Below are 17,066 nucleotides of genomic sequence, written 5' to 3'. Positions count from 1 at the left end.
AGCATGTAAGGTATTGGTGGTTCAGTGGTAGAATTCTCGCCTGCCACGCGGGAGGCCCGGGTTCGATTCCCGGCCAATGCATGAGCGTTTTGCACATGTACCTTTCGTTGACTTTGAAGCATCGTGAAAAGGAAGAGACCGAACAAAAAAACAAGCCTTGATTGCCTTGCTTGCCTTATTTCTGCTACTAGCGATCACTCTGCTGTTCCCTTTTAGTAGAAGGGGCCGCTGCGCCTTGACTGGAAGCAGGGCAATCTCAGATTATGCAAACAGCTCATAGAGGCCCAGCCCGAGTAGGTGACAGTCTCACACGTCTGCAAAGGCCTTCAATGAGGCTTTCAGCAGAAGTCAAGAGTTTACGAGTGACCATTCGCATGGAACTGGCAGGTGTGTTAAATCAAGCGCTCTACCGCAGTAATGCTGCTTGTCAGGCATTGGTAGTTCAGTGGTAGAATTCTCGCTTCCCAAGCGGGAGGCCCGGGTTCGATTCCCGGCCAATGCATGGCACTTTTGTAGACGTGTCTCTTGATATTTTAAAAGGCATGGGAAAAGAAAAATGGAAACGGTAGATAAGATGATTGCATTGCTTGTCTGTTTTCTGCGCAAAGAAAGCACTCTGCTGCCCTCTTTTAGCAGAAGATGGAACTGCAGTTTCAACTTAAGGCGGGAAACCTTCTATTATGCAAATAATTCCCAGAAGACCCCAGAAGCCCAGATTGAAAGGGTGTCAGCCTCGTGTGGCTGCAAAGATATCCCCTGAGTCCTGCAGTAGAAGTCTGGCTTTCCTGAGGCACGGTGCTCAGGGAACTGCACTCAGAGTAGCGACCCATACAAAGTCCACCCTCATCTACCAGTGTGCTTGCCTCTGTCCACTTTTCCTGTCTATAGAACCTGGCCGTTCGTGGCCAAGTGAGTGAGAAGGACTGCCAGGGCAGCGCAGCTCCCATTCACCCACCGGAGCTGGCGCCATCCTCATGTCACTGCAGTGCTCTGTTAAATCAGCTGCTCTGGGCTGTAATGGTCCAGAGCACTGTAGCGCCAGTGTGCAGCATGTAAGGCATTGGTGGTTCAGTGGTAGAATTCTCGCCTGCCACGCGGGAGGCCCGGGTTCGATTCCCGGCCAATGCATGAGCGTTTTGCACATGTACCTTTCATTGACTTTGAAGCATCGTGAAAAGGAAGAGACCAAACAAAAAAACAAGCCTTGATTGCCTTGCTTGCCTTATTTCTGCTACTAGCGATCACTCTGCTGATCCCTTTTAGTAGAAGGGGCCGCTGCGCCTTGACTGGAAGCAGGGCAATCTCAGATTATGCAAACAGCTCATAGAGGCCCAGCCCGAGTAGGTGCCAGTCTCACACGTCTGCAAAGGCCTTCAATGAGGCTTTCAGCAGAAGTCAAGAGTTTACGAGTGACCATTCGCATGGAACTGGCATGTGTGTTAAATCAAGCGCTCTACGGCAGTAATGCTGCTTGTCAAGCTTTGGTAGTTCAGTGGTAGAATTCTCGCTTCCCAAGCGGGAGGCCCGGGTTCGATTCCCGGCCAATGCATGGCACTTTTGTAGACGTGTCTCTTGATATTTTAAAAGGCATGGGAAAAGAAAAATGGAAACGGTAGATAAGATGATTGCATTGCTTGTCTGTTTTCTGCGCAAAGAAAGCAATCTGCTGCCCTCTTTTAGCAGAAGATGGAACTGCAGTTTCAACTTAAGGCGGGAAACCTTCTATTATGCAAATAATTCCCAGAAGACCCCAGAAGCCCAGATTGAAAGGGTGTCAGCCTCGTGTGGCTGCAAAGATATCCCCTGAGTCCTGCAGTAGAAGTCTGGCTTTCCTGAGGCACGGTGCTCAGGGAACTGCACTCAGAGTAGCGACCCATACAAAGGCCACCCTCATCTACCAGTGTGCTTGCCTCTGTCCACTTTTCCTGTCTATAGAACCTGGCCGTTCGTGGCCGTTCGTGGCCAAGGGAGTGAGAAGGACTGCCAGGGCAGCGCAGCTCCCATTCACCCACCGGAGCTGGCGCCATCCTCATGTCACTGCAGTGCTCTGTTAAATCAGCTGCTCTGGGCTGCAATGGTCCAGAGCACTGTAGCGCCAGTGTGCAGCATGTAAGGCATTGGTGGTTCAGTGGTAGAATTCTCGCCTGCCACGCGGGAGGCCCGGGTTCGATTCCCGGCCAATGCATGAGCGTTTTGCACATGTACCTTTCGTTGACTTTGAAGCATCGTGAAAAGGAAGAGACCGAACAAAAAAACAAGCCTTGATTGCCTTGCTTGCCTTATTTCTGCTACTAGCGATCACTCTGCTGATCCCTTTTAGTAGAAGGGGCCGCTGCGCCTTGACTGGAAGCAGGGCAATCTCAGATTATGCAAACAGCTCATAGAGGCCCAGCCCGAGTAGGTGCCAGTCTCACACGTCTGCAAAGGCCTTCAATGAGGCTTTCAGCAGAAGTCAAGAGTTTACGAGTGACCATTCGCATGGAACTGGCAGGTGTGTTAAATCAAGTGCTCTACCGCAGTAATGCTGCTTGTCAGGCATTGGTAGTTCAGTGGTAGAATTCTCGCTTCCCAAGCGGGAGGCCCGGGTTCGATTCCCGGCCAATGCATGGCACTTTTGTAGACGTGTCTCTTGATATTTTAAAAGGCATGGGAAAAGAAAAATGGAAACGGTAGATAAGATGATTGCATTGCTTGTCTGTTTTCTGCGCAAAGAAAGCACTCTGCTGCCCTCTTTTAGCAGAAGATGGAACGGCAGTTTCAACTTAAGGCGGGAAACCTATTATGCAAATAATTCCCAGAAGACCCCAGAAGCCCAGATTGAAAGGGTGTCAGCCTCGTGTGGCTGCAAAGATATCCCCTGAGTCCTGCGGTAGAAGTCTGGCTTTCCTGAGGCACGGTGCTCAGGGAACTGCACTCAGAGTAGCGACCCATACAAAGGCCACCCTCATCTACCAGTGTGCTTGCCTCTGTCCACTTTTCCTGTCTATAGAACCTGGCCGTTCGTGGCCGTTCGTGGCCAAGTGAGTGAGAAGGACTGCCAGGGCAGCGCAGCTCCCATTCACCCACCGGAGCTGGCGCCATCCTCATGCCACTGCAGTGCTCTGTTAAATCAGCTGCTCTGGGCTGCAATGGTCCAGAGCACTGTAGCGCCAGTGTGCAGCATGTAAGGCAATGGTGGTTCAGTGGTAGAATTCTCGCCTGCCACGCGGGAGGCCCGGGTTCGATTCCCGGCCAATGCATGAGCGTTTTGCACATGTACCTTTCGTTGACTTTGAAGCATCGTGAAAAGGAAGAGACCGAACAAAAAAACAAGCCTTGATTGCCTTGCTTGCCTTATTTCTGCTACTAGCGATCACTCTGCTGATCCCTTTTAGTAGAAGGGGCCGCTGCGCCTTGACTGGAAGCAGGGCAATCTCAGATTATGCAAAACGCTCATAGAGGCCCAGCCCGAGTAGGTGCCAGTCTCACACGTCTGCAAAGGCCTTCAATGAGGCTTTCAGCAGAAGTCAAGAGTTTACGAGTGACCATTCGCATGGAACTGGCAGGTGTGTTAAATCAAGCGCTCTACCGCAGTAATGCTGCTTGTCAAGCATTGGTAGTTCAGTGGTAGAATTCTCGCTTCCCAAGCGGGAGGCCCGGGTTCGATTCCCGGCCAATGCATGGCACTTTTGTAGACGTGTCTCTTGATATTTTAAAAGGCATGGGAAAAGAAAAATGGAAACGGTAGATAAGATGATTGCATTGCTTGTCTGTTTTCTGCGCAAAGAAAGCAATCTGCTGCCCTCTTTTAGCAGAAGATGGAACTGCAGTTTCAACTTAAGGCGGGAAACCTTCTATTATGCAAATAATTCCCAGAAGACCCCAGAAGCCCAGATTGAAAGGGTGTCAGCCTCGTGTGGCTGCAAAGATATCCCCTGAGTCCTGCGGTAGAAGTCTGGCTTTCCTGAGGCACGGTGCTCAGGGAACTGCACTCAGAGTAGCGACCCATACAAAGGCCACCCTCATCTACCAGTGTGCTTGCCTCTGTCCACTTTTCCTGTCTATAGAACCTGGCCGTTCGTGGCCGTTCGTGGCCAAGTGAGTGAGAAGGACTGCCAGGGCAGCGCAGCTCCCATTCACCCACCGGAGCTGGCGCCATCCTCATGTCACTGCAGTGCTCTGTTAAATCAGCTGCTCTGGGCTGCAATGGTCCAGAGCACTGTAGCGCCAGTGTGCAGCATGTAAGGCATTGGTGGTTCAGTGGTAGAATTCTCGCCTGCCACGCGGGAGGCCCGGGTTCGATTCCCGGCCAATGCATGAGCGTTTTGCACATGTACCTTTCGTTGACTTTGAAGCATCGTGAAAAGGAAGAGACCGAACAAAAAAACAAGCCTTGATTGCCTTGCTTGCCTTATTTCTGCTACTAGCGATCACTCTGCTGATCCCTTTTAGTAGAAGGGGCCGCTGCGCCTTGACTGGAAGCAGGGCAATCTCAGATTATGCAAACAGCTCATAGAGGCCCAGCCCGAGTAGGTGCCAGTCTCACACGTCTGCAAAGGCCTTCAATGAGGCTTTCAGCAGAAGTCAAGAGTTTACGAGTGACCATTCGCATGGAACTGGCAGGTGTGTTAAATCAAGTGCTCTACCGCAGTAATGCTGCTTGTCAGGCATTGGTAGCTCAGTGGTAGAATTCTCGCTTCCCAAGTGGGAGGCCCTGGTTCGATTCCCGGCCAATGCATGGCACTTTTGTAGACGTGTCTCTTGATATTTTAAAAGGCATGGGAAAAGAAAAATGGAAACGGTAGATAAGATGATTGCATTGCTTGTCTGTTTTCTGCGCAAAGAAAGCACTCTGCTGCCCTCTTTTAGCAGAAGATGGAACGGCAGTTTCAATTTAAGGCGGGAAACCTATTATGCAAATAATTCCCAGAAGACCCCAGAAGCCCAGATTGAAAGGGTGTCAGCCTTGTGTGGCTGCAAAGATATCCCCTGAGTCCTGCGGTAGAAGTCTGGCTTTCCTGAGGCACGGTGCTCAGGGAACTGCACTCAGAGTAGCGACCCATACAAAGGCCACCCTCATCTACCAGTGTGCTTGCCTCTGTCCACTTTTCCTGTCTATAGAACCTGGCCGTTCGTGGCCAAGTGAGTGAGAAGGACTGCCAGGGCAGCGCAGCTCCCATTCACCCACCGGAGCTGGCGCCATCCTCATGTCACTGCAGTGCTCTGTTAAATCAGCTGCTCTGGCCTGCAATGGTCCAGAGCACTGTAGCGCCAGTGTGCAGCATGTAAGGCATTGGTGGTTCAGTGGTAGAATTCTCGCCTGCCACGCGGGAGGCCCGGGTTTGATTCCCGGCCAATGCATGGCACTTTTGTAGACGTGTCTCTTGATATTTTAAAAGGCATGGGAAAAGAAAAATGGAAACGGTAGATAAGATGATTGCATTGCTTGTCTGTTTTCTGCGCAAAGAAAGCACTCTGCTGCCCTCTTTTAGCAGAAGATGGAACGGCAGTTTCAACTTAAGGCGGGAAACCTATTATGCAAATAATTCCCAGAAGACCCCAGAAGCCCAGATTGAAAGGGTGTCAGCCTTGTGTGGCTGCAAAGATATCCCCTGAGTCCTGCGGTAGAAGTCTGGCTTTCCTGAGGCACGGTGCTCAGGGAACTGCACTCAGAGTAGCGACCCATACAAAGGCCACCCTCATCTACCAGTGTGCTTGCCTCTGTCCACTTTTCCTGTCTATAGAACCTGGCCGTTCGTGGCCAAGTGAGTGAGAAGGACTGCCAGGGCAGCGCAGCTCCCATTCACCCACCGGAGCTGGCGCCATCCTCATGTCACTGCAGTGCTCTGTTAAATCAGCTGCTCTGGCCTGCAATGGTCCAGAGCACTGTAGTGCCAGTGTGCAGCATGTAAGGCATTGGTGGTTCAGTGGTAGAATTCTCGCCTGCCACGCGGGAGGCCCGGGTTTGATTCCCGGCCAATGCATGGCACTTTTGTAGACGTGTCTCTTGATATTTTAAAAGGCATGGGAAAAGAAAAATGGAAACGGTAGATAAGATGATTGCATTGCTTGTCTGTTTTCTGCGCAAAGAAAGCACTCTGCTGCCCTCTTTTAGCAGAAGATGGAACTGCAGTTTCAACTTAAGGCGGGAAACCTATTATGCACATAATTCCCAGAAGACCCCAGAAGCCCAGATTGAAAGGGTGTCAGCCTCGTGTGGCTGCAAAGATATCCCCTGAGTCCTGCAGTAGAAGTCTGGCTTTCCTGAGGCACGGTGCTCAGGGAACTGCACTCAGAGTAGCGACCCATACAAAGGCCACCCTCATCTACCAGTGTGCTTGCCTCTGTCCACTTTTCCTGTCTATAGAACCTGGCCGTTCGTGGCCGTTCGTGGCCAAGTGAGTGAGAAGGACTGCCAGGGCAGCGCAGCTCCCATTCACCCACCGGAGCTGGCGCCATCCTCATGTCACTGCAGTGCTCTGTTAAATCAGCTGCTCTGGCCTGCAATGGTCCAGAGCACTGTAGCGCCAGTGTGCAGCATGTAAGGTATTGGTGGTTCAGTGGTAGAATTCTCGCCTGCCACGCGGGAGGCCCGGGTTCGATTCCCGGCCAATGCATGAGCGTTTTGCACATGTACCTTTCGTTGACTTTGAAGCATCGTGAAAAGGAAGAGACCGAACAAAAAAACAAGCCTTGATTGCCTTGCTTGCCTTATTTCTGCTACTAGCGATCACTCTGCTGTTCCCTTTTAGTAGAAGGGGCCGCTGCGCCTTGACTGGAAGCAGGGCAATCTCAGATTATGCAAACAGCTCATAGAGGCCCAGCCCGAGTAGGTGACAGTCTCACACGTCTGCAAAGGCCTTCAATGAGGCTTTCAGCAGAAGTCAAGAGTTTACGAGTGACCATTCGCATGGAACTGGCAGGTGTGTTAAATCAAGCGCTCTACCGCAGTAATGCTGCTTGTCAGGCATTGGTAGTTCAGTGGTAGAATTCTCGCTTCCCAAGCGGGAGGCCCGGGTTCGATTCCCGGCCAATGCATGGCACTTTTGTAGACGTGTCTCTTGATATTTTAAAAGGCATGGGAAAAGAAAAATGGAAACGGTAGATAAGATGATTGCATTGCTTGTCTGTTTTCTGCGCAAAGAAAGCACTCTGCTGCCCTCTTTTAGCAGAAGATGGAACTGCAGTTTCAACTTAAGGCGGGAAACCTTCTATTATGCAAATAATTCCCAGAAGACCCCAGAAGCCCAGATTGAAAGGGTGTCAGCCTCGTGTGGCTGCAAAGATATCCCCTGAGTCCTGCAGTAGAAGTCTGGCTTTCCTGAGGCACGGTGCTCAGGGAACTGCACTCAGAGTAGCGACCCATACAAAGTCCACCCTCATCTACCAGTGTGCTTGCCTCTGTCCACTTTTCCTGTCTATAGAACCTGGCCGTTCGTGGCCAAGTGAGTGAGAAGGACTGCCAGGGCAGCGCAGCTCCCATTCACCCACCGGAGCTGGCGCCATCCTCATGTCACTGCAGTGCTCTGTTAAATCAGCTGCTCTGGGCTGTAATGGTCCAGAGCACTGTAGCGCCAGTGTGCAGCATGTAAGGCATTGGTGGTTCAGTGGTAGAATTCTCGCCTGCCACGCGGGAGGCCCGGGTTCGATTCCCGGCCAATGCATGAGCGTTTTGCACATGTACCTTTCATTGACTTTGAAGCATCGTGAAAAGGAAGAGACCAAACAAAAAAACAAGCCTTGATTGCCTTGCTTGCCTTATTTCTGCTACTAGCGATCACTCTGCTGATCCCTTTTAGTAGAAGGGGCCGCTGCGCCTTGACTGGAAGCAGGGCAATCTCAGATTATGCAAACAGCTCATAGAGGCCCAGCCCGAGTAGGTGCCAGTCTCACACGTCTGCAAAGGCCTTCAATGAGGCTTTCAGCAGAAGTCAAGAGTTTACGAGTGACCATTCGCATGGAACTGGCATGTGTGTTAAATCAAGCGCTCTACGGCAGTAATGCTGCTTGTCAAGCTTTGGTAGTTCAGTGGTAGAATTCTCGCTTCCCAAGCGGGAGGCCCGGGTTCGATTCCCGGCCAATGCATGGCACTTTTGTAGACGTGTCTCTTGATATTTTAAAAGGCATGGGAAAAGAAAAATGGAAACGGTAGATAAGATGATTGCATTGCTTGTCTGTTTTCTGCGCAAAGAAAGCAATCTGCTGCCCTCTTTTAGCAGAAGATGGAACTGCAGTTTCAACTTAAGGCGGGAAACCTTCTATTATGCAAATAATTCCCAGAAGACCCCAGAAGCCCAGATTGAAAGGGTGTCAGCCTCGTGTGGCTGCAAAGATATCCCCTGAGTCCTGCAGTAGAAGTCTGGCTTTCCTGAGGCACGGTGCTCAGGGAACTGCACTCAGAGTAGCGACCCATACAAAGGCCACCCTCATCTACCAGTGTGCTTGCCTCTGTCCACTTTTCCTGTCTATAGAACCTGGCCGTTCGTGGCCGTTCGTGGCCAAGGGAGTGAGAAGGACTGCCAGGGCAGCGCAGCTCCCATTCACCCACCGGAGCTGGCGCCATCCTCATGTCACTGCAGTGCTCTGTTAAATCAGCTGCTCTGGGCTGCAATGGTCCAGAGCACTGTAGCGCCAGTGTGCAGCATGTAAGGCATTGGTGGTTCAGTGGTAGAATTCTCGCCTGCCACGCGGGAGGCCCGGGTTCGATTCCCGGCCAATGCATGAGCGTTTTGCACATGTACCTTTCGTTGACTTTGAAGCATCGTGAAAAGGAAGAGACCGAACAAAAAAACAAGCCTTGATTGCCTTGCTTGCCTTATTTCTGCTACTAGCGATCACTCTGCTGATCCCTTTTAGTAGAAGGGGCCGCTGCGCCTTGACTGGAAGCAGGGCAATCTCAGATTATGCAAACAGCTCATAGAGGCCCAGCCCGAGTAGGTGCCAGTCTCACACGTCTGCAAAGGCCTTCAATGAGGCTTTCAGCAGAAGTCAAGAGTTTACGAGTGACCATTCGCATGGAACTGGCAGGTGTGTTAAATCAAGTGCTCTACCGCAGTAATGCTGCTTGTCAGGCATTGGTAGTTCAGTGGTAGAATTCTCGCTTCCCAAGCGGGAGGCCCGGGTTCGATTCCCGGCCAATGCATGGCACTTTTGTAGACGTGTCTCTTGATATTTTAAAAGGCATGGGAAAAGAAAAATGGAAACGGTAGATAAGATGATTGCATTGCTTGTCTGTTTTCTGCGCAAAGAAAGCACTCTGCTGCCCTCTTTTAGCAGAAGATGGAACGGCAGTTTCAACTTAAGGCGGGAAACCTATTATGCAAATAATTCCCAGAAGACCCCAGAAGCCCAGATTGAAAGGGTGTCAGCCTCGTGTGGCTGCAAAGATATCCCCTGAGTCCTGCGGTAGAAGTCTGGCTTTCCTGAGGCACGGTGCTCAGGGAACTGCACTCAGAGTAGCGACCCATACAAAGGCCACCCTCATCTACCAGTGTGCTTGCCTCTGTCCACTTTTCCTGTCTATAGAACCTGGCCGTTCGTGGCCGTTCGTGGCCAAGTGAGTGAGAAGGACTGCCAGGGCAGCGCAGCTCCCATTCACCCACCGGAGCTGGCGCCATCCTCATGCCACTGCAGTGCTCTGTTAAATCAGCTGCTCTGGGCTGCAATGGTCCAGAGCACTGTAGCGCCAGTGTGCAGCATGTAAGGCATTGGTGGTTCAGTGGTAGAATTCTCGCCTGCCACGCGGGAGGCCCGGGTTCGATTCCCGGCCAATGCATGAGCGTTTTGCACATGTACCTTTCGTTGACTTTGAAGCATCGTGAAAAGGAAGAGACAGAACAAAAAAACAAGCCTTGATTGCCTTGCTTGCCTTATTTCTGCTACTAGCGATCACTCTGCTGATCCCTTTTAGTAGAAGGGGCCGCTGCGCCTTGACTGGAAGCAGGGCAATCTCAGATTATGCAAAACGCTCATAGAGGCCCAGCCCGAGTAGGTGCCAGTCTCACACGTCTGCAAAGGCCTTCAATGAGGCTTTCAGCAGAAGTCAAGAGTTTACGAGTGACCATTCGCATGGAACTGGCAGGTGTGTTAAATCAAGCGCTCTACCGCAGTAATGCTGCTTGTCAAGCATTGGTAGTTCAGTGGTAGAATTCTCGCTTCCCAAGCGGGAGGCCCGGGTTCGATTCCCGGCCAATGCATGGCACTTTTGTAGACGTGTCTCTTGATATTTTAAAAGGCATGGGAAAAGAAAAATGGAAACGGTAGATAAGATGATTGCATTGCTTGTCTGTTTTCTGCGCAAAGAAAGCAATCTGCTGCCCTCTTTTAGCAGAAGATGGAACTGCAGTTTCAACTTAAGGCGGGAAACCTTCTATTATGCAAATAATTCCCAGAAGACCCCAGAAGCCCAGATTGAAAGGGTGTCAGCCTCGTGTGGCTGCAAAGATATCCCCTGAGTCCTGCGGTAGAAGTCTGGCTTTCCTGAGGCACGGTGCTCAGGGAACTGCACTCAGAGTAGCGACCCATACAAAGGCCACCCTCATCTACCAGTGTGCTTGCCTCTGTCCACTTTTCCTGTCTATAGAACCTGGCCGTTCGTGGCCGTTCGTGGCCAAGTGAGTGAGAAGGACTGCCAGGGCAGCGCAGCTCCCATTCACCCACCGGAGCTGGCGCCATCCTCATGTCACTGCAGTGCTCTGTTAAATCAGCTGCTCTGGGCTGCAATGGTCCAGAGCACTGTAGCGCCAGTGTGCAGCATGTAAGGCATTGGTGGTTCAGTGGTAGAATTCTCGCCTGCCACGCGGGAGGCCCGGGTTCGATTCCCGGCCAATGCATGAGCGTTTTGCACATGTACCTTTCGTTGACTTTGAAGCATCGTGAAAAGGAAGAGACCGAACAAAAAAACAAGCCTTGATTGCCTTGCTTGCCTTATTTCTGCTACTAGCGATCACTCTGCTGATCCCTTTTAGTAGAAGGGGCCGCTGCGCCTTGACTGGAAGCAGGGCAATCTCAGATTATGCAAACAGCTCATAGAGGCCCAGCCCGAGTAGGTGCCAGTCTCACACGTCTGCAAAGGCCTTCAATGAGGCTTTCAGCAGAAGTCAAGAGTTTACGAGTGACCATTCGCATGGAACTGGCAGGTGTGTTAAATCAAGTGCTCTACCGCAGTAATGCTGCTTGTCAGGCATTGGTAGTTCAGTGGTAGAATTCTCGCTTCCCAAGCGGGAGGCCCGGGTTCGATTCCCGGCCAATGCATGGCACTTTTGTAGACGTGTCTCTTGATATTTTAAAAGGCATGGGAAAAGAAAAATGGAAACGGTAGATAAGATGATTGCATTGCTTGTCTGTTTTCTGCGCAAAGAAAGCACTCTGCTGCCCTCTTTTAGCAGAAGATGGAACTGCAGTTTCAACTTAAGGCGGGAAACCTTCTATTATGCAAATAATTCCCAGAAGACCCCAGAAGCCCAGATTGAAAGGGTGTCAGCCTCGTGTGGCTGCAAAGATATCCCCTGAGTCCTGCGGTAGAAGTCTGGCTTTCCTGAGGCACGGTGCTCAGGGAACTGCACTCAGAGTAGCGACCCATACAAAGGCCACCCTCATCTACCAGTGTGCTTGCCTCTGTCCACTTTTCCTGTCTATAGAACCTGGCCGTTCGTGGCCGTTCGTGGCCAAGTGAGTGAGAAGGACTGCCAGGGCAGCGCAGCTCCCATTCACCCACCGGAGCTGGCGCCATCCTCATGTCACTGCAGTGCTCTGTTAAATCAGCTGCTCTGGGCTGCAATGGTCCAGAGCACTGTAGCGCCAGTGTGCAGCATGTAAGGCATTGGTGGTTCAGTGGTAGAATTCTCGCCTGCCACGCGGGAGGCCCGGGTTCGATTCCCGGCCAATGCATGAGCGTTTTGCACATGTACCTTTCGTTGACTTTGAAGCATCGTGAAAAGGAAGAGACCGAACAAAAAAACAAGCCTTGATTGCCTTGCTTGCCTTATTTCTGCTACTAGCGATCACTCTGCTGATCCCTTTTAGTAGAAGGGGCCGCTGCGCCTTGACTGGAAGCAGGGCAATCTCAGATTATGCAAACAGCTCATAGAGGCCCAGCCCGAGTAGGTGCCAGTCTCACACGTCTGCAAAGGCCTTCAATGAGGCTTTCAGCAGAAGTCAAGAGTTTACGAGTGACCATTCGCATGGAACTGGCAGGTGTGTTAAATCAAGTGCTCTACCGCAGTAATGCTGCTTGTCAGGCATTGGTAGCTCAGTGGTAGAATTCTCGCTTCCCAAGTGGGAGGCCCTGGTTCGATTCCCGGCCAATGCATGGCACTTTTGTAGACGTGTCTCTTGATATTTTAAAAGGCATGGGAAAAGAAAAATGGAAACGGTAGATAAGATGATTGCATTGCTTGTCTGTTTTCTGCGCAAAGAAAGCACTCTGCTGCCCTCTTTTAGCAGAAGATGGAACGGCAGTTTCAATTTAAGGCGGGAAACCTATTATGCAAATAATTCCCAGAAGACCCCAGAAGCCCAGATTGAAAGGGTGTCAGCCTTGTGTGGCTGCAAAGATATCCCCTGAGTCCTGCGGTAGAAGTCTGGCTTTCCTGAGGCACGGTGCTCAGGGAACTGCACTCAGAGTAGCGACCCATACAAAGGCCACCCTCATCTACCAGTGTGCTTGCCTCTGTCCACTTTTCCTGTCTATAGAACCTGGCCGTTCGTGGCCAAGTGAGTGAGAAGGACTGCCAGGGCAGCGCAGCTCCCATTCACCCACCGGAGCTGGCGCCATCCTCATGTCACTGCAGTGCTCTGTTAAATCAGCTGCTCTGGCCTGCAATGGTCCAGAGCACTGTAGCGCCAGTGTGCAGCATGTAAGGCATTGGTGGTTCAGTGGTAGAATTCTCGCCTACCACGCGGGAGGCCCGGGTTTGATTCCCGGCCAATGCATGGCACTTTTGTAGACGTGTCTCTTGATATTTTAAAAGGCATGGGAAAAGAAAAATGGAAACGGTAGATAAGATGATTGCATTGCTTGTCTGTTTTCTGCGCAAAGAAAGCACTCTGCTGCCCTCTTTTAGCAGAAGATGGAACGGCAGTTTCAACTTAAGGCGGGAAACCTATTATGCAAATAATTCCCAGAAGACCCCAGAAGCCCAGATTGAAAGGGTGTCAGCCTTGTGTGGCTGCAAAGATATCCCCTGAGTCCTGCGGTAGAAGTCTGGCTTTCCTGAGGCACGGTGCTCAGGGAACTGCACTCAGAGTAGCGACCCATACAAAGGCCACCCTCATCTACCAGTGTGCTTGCCTCTGTCCACTTTTCCTGTCTATAGAACCTGGCCGTTCGTGGCCAAGTGAGTGAGAAGGACTGCCAGGGCAGCGCAGCTCCCATTCACCCACCGGAGCTGGCGCCATCCTCATGTCACTGCAGTGCTCTGTTAAATCAGCTGCTCTGGCCTGCAATGGTCCAGAGCACTGTAGTGCCAGTGTGCAGCATGTAAGGCATTGGTGGTTCAGTGGTAGAATTCTCGCCTGCCACGCGGGAGGCCCGGGTTTGATTCCCGGCCAATGCATGGCACTTTTGTAGACGTGTCTCTTGATATTTTAAAAGGCATGGGAAAAGAAAAATGGAAACGGTAGATAAGATGATTGCATTGCTTGTCTGTTTTCTGCGCAAAGAAAGCACTCTGCTGCCCTCTTTTAGCAGAAGATGGAACTGCAGTTTCAACTTAAGGCGGGAAACCTATTATGCACATAATTCCCAGAAGACCCCAGAAGCCCAGATTGAAAGGGTGTCAGCCTCGTGTGGCTGCAAAGATATCCCCTGAGTCCTGCAGTAGAAGTCTGGCTTTCCTGAGGCACGGTGCTCAGGGAACTGCACTCAGAGTAGCGACCCATACAAAGGCCACCCTCATCTACCAGTGTGCTTGCCTCTGTCCACTTTTCCTGTCTATAGAACCTGGCCGTTCGTGGCCGTTCGTGGCCAAGTGAGTGAGAAGGACTGCCAGGGCAGCGCAGCTCCCATTCACCCACCGGAGCTGGCGCCATCCTCATGTCACTGCAGTGCTCTGTTAAATCAGCTGCTCTGGCCTGCAATGGTCCAGAGCACTGTAGCGCCAGTATGCAGCATGTAAGGTATTGGTGGTTCAGTGGTAGAATTCTCGCCTGCCACGCGGGAGGCCCGGGTTCGATTCCCGGCCAATGCATGAGCGTTTTGCACATGTACCTTTCGTTGACTTTGAAGCATCGTGAAAAGGAAGAGACCGAACAAAAAAACAAGCCTTGATTGCCTTGCTTGCCTTATTTCTGCTACTAGCGATCACTCTGCTGTTCCCTTTTAGTAGAAGGGGCCGCTGCGCCTTGACTGGAAGCAGGGCAATCTCAGATTATGCAAACAGCTCATAGAGGCCCAGCCCGAGTAGGTGACAGTCTCACACGTCTGCAAAGGCCTTCAATGAGGCTTTCAGCAGAAGTCAAGAGTTTACGAGTGACCATTCGCATGGAACTGGCAGGTGTGTTAAATCAAGCGCTCTACCGCAGTAATGCTGCTTGTCAGGCATTGGTAGTTCAGTGGTAGAATTCTCGCTTCCCAAGCGGGAGGCCCGGGTTCGATTCCCGGCCAATGCATGGCACTTTTGTAGACGTGTCTCTTGATATTTTAAAAGGCATGGGAAAAGAAAAATGGAAACGGTAGATAAGATGATTGCATTGCTTGTCTGTTTTCTGCGCAAAGAAAGCACTCTGCTGCCCTCTTTTAGCAGAAGATGGAACTGCAGTTTCAACTTAAGGCGGGAAACCTTCTATTATGCAAATAATTCCCAGAAGACCCCAGAAGCCCAGATTGAAAGGGTGTCAGCCTCGTGTGGCTGCAAAGATATCCCCTGAGTCCTGCAGTAGAAGTCTGGCTTTCCTGAGGCACGGTGCTCAGGGAACTGCACTCAGAGTAGCGACCCATACAAAGTCCACCCTCATCTACCAGTGTGCTTGCCTCTGTCCACTTTTCCTGTCTATAGAACCTGGCCGTTCGTGGCCAAGTGAGTGAGAAGGACTGCCAGGGCAGCGCAGCTCCCATTCACCCACCGGAGCTGGCGCCATCCTCATGTCACTGCAGTGCTCTGTTAAATCAGCTGCTCTGGGCTGTAATGGTCCAGAGCACTGTAGCGCCAGTGTGCAGCATGTAAGGCATTGGTGGTTCAGTGGTAGAATTCTCGCCTGCCACGCGGGAGGCCCGGGTTCGATTCCCGGCCAATGCATGAGCGTTTTGCACATGTACCTTTCATTGACTTTGAAGCATCGTGAAAAGGAAGAGACCAAACAAAAAAACAAGCCTTGATTGCCTTGCTTGCCTTATTTCTGCTACTAGCGATCACTCTGCTGATCCCTTTTAGTAGAAGGGGCCGCTGCGCCTTGACTGGAAGCAGGGCAATCTCAGATTATGCAAACAGCTCATAGAGGCCCAGCCCGAGTAGGTGCCAGTCTCACACGTCTGCAAAGGCCTTCAATGAGGCTTTCAGCAGAAGTCAAGAGTTTACGAGTGACCATTCGCATGGAACTGGCATGTGTGTTAAATCAAGCGCTCTACGGCAGTAATGCTGCTTGTCAAGCTTTGGTAGTTCAGTGGTAGAATTCTCGCTTCCCAAGCGGGAGGCCCGGGTTCGATTCCCGGCCAATGCATGGCACTTTTGTAGACGTGTCTCTTGATATTTTAAAAGGCATGGGAAAAGAAAAATGGAAACGGTAGATAAGATGATTGCATTGCTTGTCTGTTTTCTGCGCAAAGAAAGCACTCTGCTGCCCTCTTTTAGCAGAAGATGGAACTGCAGTTTCAACTTAAGGCGGGAAACCTTCTATTATGCAAATAATTCCCAGAAGACCCCAGAAGCCCAGATTGAAAGGGTGTCAGCCTCGTGTGGCTGCAAAGATATCCCCTGAGTCCTGCGGTAGAAGTCTGGCTTTCCTGAGGCACGGTGCTCAGGGAACTGCACTCAGAGTAGCGACCCATACAAAGGCCACCCTCATCTACCAGTGTGCTTGCCTCTGTCCACTTTTCCTGTCTATAGAACCTGGCCGTTCGTGGCCGTTCGTGGCCAAGTGAGTGAGAAGGACTGCCAGGGCAGCGCAGCTCCCATTCACCCACCGGAGCTGGCGCCATCCTCATGTCACTGCAGTGCTCTGTTAAATCAGCTGCTCTGGGCTGCAATGGTCCAGAGCACTGTAGCGCCAGTGTGCAGCATGTAAGGCATTGGTGGTTCAGTGGTAGAATTCTCGCCTGCCACGCGGGAGGCCCGGGTTCGATTCCCGGCCAATGCATGAGCGTTTTGCACATGTACCTTTCGTTGACTTTGAAGCATCGTGAAAAGGAAGAGACCGAACAAAAAAACAAGCCTTGATTGCCTTGCTTGCCTTATTTCTGCTACTAGCGATCACTCTGCTGATCCCTTTTAGTAGAAGGGGCCGCTGCGCCTTGACTGGAAGCAGGGCAATCTCAGATTATGCAAACAGCTCATAGAGGCCCAGCCCGAGTAGGTGCCAGTCTCACACGTCTGCAAAGGCCTTCAATGAGGCTTTCAGCAGAAGTCAAGAGTTTACGAGTGACCATTCGCATGGAACTGGCAGGTGTGTTAAATCAAGTGCTCTACCGCAGTAATGCTGCTTGTCAGGCATTGGTAGCTCAGTGGTAGAATTCTTGCTTCCCAAGTGGGAGGCCCTGGTTCGATTCCCGGCCAATGCATGGCACTTTTGTAGACGTGTCTCTTGATATTTTAAAAGGCATGGGAAAAGAAAAATGGAAACGGTAGATAAGATGATTGCATTGCTTGTCTGTTTTCTGCGCAAAGAAAGCACTCTGCTGCCCTCTTTTAGCAGAAGATGGAACGGCAGTTTCAACTTAAGGCGGGAAACCTATTATGCAAATAATTCCCAGAAGACCCCAGAAGCCCAGATTGAAAGGGTGTCAGCCTTGTGTGGCTGCAAAGATATCCCCTGAGTCCTGCGGTAGAAGTCTGGCTTTCCTGAGGCACGGTGCTCAGGGAACTGCACTCAGAGTAGCGACCCATACAAAGGCCACCCTCATCTACCAGTGTGCTTGCCTCTGTCCACTTTTC

General features: G+C 51.3%; 22 non-coding genes across 22 annotated transcripts; all 22 read left to right on the top strand.

Moving 5' to 3' along the window:
* Positions 1 to 431: 431 nt before the first annotated feature.
* On the top strand, positions 432 to 502 carry TRNAG-CCC (transfer RNA glycine (anticodon CCC)). Its single transcript has one exon. It is a non-coding gene; the product is annotated as a tRNA-Gly (tRNA).
* A 555-nt stretch (positions 503 to 1,057) lies between these two features.
* On the top strand, positions 1,058 to 1,128 carry TRNAG-GCC (transfer RNA glycine (anticodon GCC)). Its single transcript has one exon. It is a non-coding gene; the product is annotated as a tRNA-Gly (tRNA).
* Positions 1,129 to 1,478: 350 nt separating this feature from the next.
* Positions 1,479 to 1,549, top strand: TRNAG-CCC (transfer RNA glycine (anticodon CCC)). The gene has a single exon. It is a non-coding gene; the product is annotated as a tRNA-Gly (tRNA).
* A 565-nt stretch (positions 1,550 to 2,114) lies between these two features.
* Positions 2,115 to 2,185, top strand: TRNAG-GCC (transfer RNA glycine (anticodon GCC)). The gene has a single exon. It is a non-coding gene; the product is annotated as a tRNA-Gly (tRNA).
* Positions 2,186 to 2,535: 350 nt separating this feature from the next.
* On the top strand, positions 2,536 to 2,606 carry TRNAG-CCC (transfer RNA glycine (anticodon CCC)). Its single transcript has one exon. It is a non-coding gene; the product is annotated as a tRNA-Gly (tRNA).
* A 983-nt stretch (positions 2,607 to 3,589) lies between these two features.
* Positions 3,590 to 3,660, top strand: TRNAG-CCC (transfer RNA glycine (anticodon CCC)). Its single transcript has one exon. It is a non-coding gene; the product is annotated as a tRNA-Gly (tRNA).
* Positions 3,661 to 4,225: 565 nt separating this feature from the next.
* TRNAG-GCC (transfer RNA glycine (anticodon GCC)) lies at positions 4,226 to 4,296 on the top strand. Its single transcript has one exon. It is a non-coding gene; the product is annotated as a tRNA-Gly (tRNA).
* Positions 4,297 to 6,946: 2,650 nt separating this feature from the next.
* TRNAG-CCC (transfer RNA glycine (anticodon CCC)) lies at positions 6,947 to 7,017 on the top strand. Its single transcript has one exon. It is a non-coding gene; the product is annotated as a tRNA-Gly (tRNA).
* Positions 7,018 to 7,572: 555 nt separating this feature from the next.
* TRNAG-GCC (transfer RNA glycine (anticodon GCC)) lies at positions 7,573 to 7,643 on the top strand. The gene has a single exon. It is a non-coding gene; the product is annotated as a tRNA-Gly (tRNA).
* Positions 7,644 to 7,993: 350 nt separating this feature from the next.
* On the top strand, positions 7,994 to 8,064 carry TRNAG-CCC (transfer RNA glycine (anticodon CCC)). The gene has a single exon. It is a non-coding gene; the product is annotated as a tRNA-Gly (tRNA).
* A 565-nt stretch (positions 8,065 to 8,629) lies between these two features.
* On the top strand, positions 8,630 to 8,700 carry TRNAG-GCC (transfer RNA glycine (anticodon GCC)). The gene has a single exon. It is a non-coding gene; the product is annotated as a tRNA-Gly (tRNA).
* A 350-nt stretch (positions 8,701 to 9,050) lies between these two features.
* TRNAG-CCC (transfer RNA glycine (anticodon CCC)) lies at positions 9,051 to 9,121 on the top strand. Its single transcript has one exon. It is a non-coding gene; the product is annotated as a tRNA-Gly (tRNA).
* Positions 9,122 to 9,683: 562 nt separating this feature from the next.
* Positions 9,684 to 9,754, top strand: TRNAG-GCC (transfer RNA glycine (anticodon GCC)). Its single transcript has one exon. It is a non-coding gene; the product is annotated as a tRNA-Gly (tRNA).
* Positions 9,755 to 10,104: 350 nt separating this feature from the next.
* On the top strand, positions 10,105 to 10,175 carry TRNAG-CCC (transfer RNA glycine (anticodon CCC)). Its single transcript has one exon. It is a non-coding gene; the product is annotated as a tRNA-Gly (tRNA).
* Positions 10,176 to 10,740: 565 nt separating this feature from the next.
* On the top strand, positions 10,741 to 10,811 carry TRNAG-GCC (transfer RNA glycine (anticodon GCC)). The gene has a single exon. It is a non-coding gene; the product is annotated as a tRNA-Gly (tRNA).
* Positions 10,812 to 11,161: 350 nt separating this feature from the next.
* On the top strand, positions 11,162 to 11,232 carry TRNAG-CCC (transfer RNA glycine (anticodon CCC)). Its single transcript has one exon. It is a non-coding gene; the product is annotated as a tRNA-Gly (tRNA).
* A 565-nt stretch (positions 11,233 to 11,797) lies between these two features.
* Positions 11,798 to 11,868, top strand: TRNAG-GCC (transfer RNA glycine (anticodon GCC)). The gene has a single exon. It is a non-coding gene; the product is annotated as a tRNA-Gly (tRNA).
* A 973-nt stretch (positions 11,869 to 12,841) lies between these two features.
* On the top strand, positions 12,842 to 12,912 carry TRNAG-ACC (transfer RNA glycine (anticodon ACC)). Its single transcript has one exon. It is a non-coding gene; the product is annotated as a tRNA-Gly (tRNA).
* Positions 12,913 to 14,518: 1,606 nt separating this feature from the next.
* TRNAG-CCC (transfer RNA glycine (anticodon CCC)) lies at positions 14,519 to 14,589 on the top strand. The gene has a single exon. It is a non-coding gene; the product is annotated as a tRNA-Gly (tRNA).
* Positions 14,590 to 15,144: 555 nt separating this feature from the next.
* On the top strand, positions 15,145 to 15,215 carry TRNAG-GCC (transfer RNA glycine (anticodon GCC)). The gene has a single exon. It is a non-coding gene; the product is annotated as a tRNA-Gly (tRNA).
* Positions 15,216 to 15,565: 350 nt separating this feature from the next.
* Positions 15,566 to 15,636, top strand: TRNAG-CCC (transfer RNA glycine (anticodon CCC)). Its single transcript has one exon. It is a non-coding gene; the product is annotated as a tRNA-Gly (tRNA).
* Positions 15,637 to 16,201: 565 nt separating this feature from the next.
* On the top strand, positions 16,202 to 16,272 carry TRNAG-GCC (transfer RNA glycine (anticodon GCC)). The gene has a single exon. It is a non-coding gene; the product is annotated as a tRNA-Gly (tRNA).
* The last annotated feature ends 794 nt before the right edge of the window (positions 16,273 to 17,066 follow it).

Source organism: Ambystoma mexicanum, chromosome 1p (assembly GCF_040938575.1).
Source record: "Ambystoma mexicanum isolate Mex_15411 chromosome 1p, UKY_AmexF1_1, whole genome shotgun sequence".
Classification (NCBI taxonomy): Eukaryota; Metazoa; Chordata; class Amphibia; order Caudata; family Ambystomatidae; genus Ambystoma; species Ambystoma mexicanum.
This window is presented reverse-complemented; position numbering and strand designations above follow the sequence as displayed.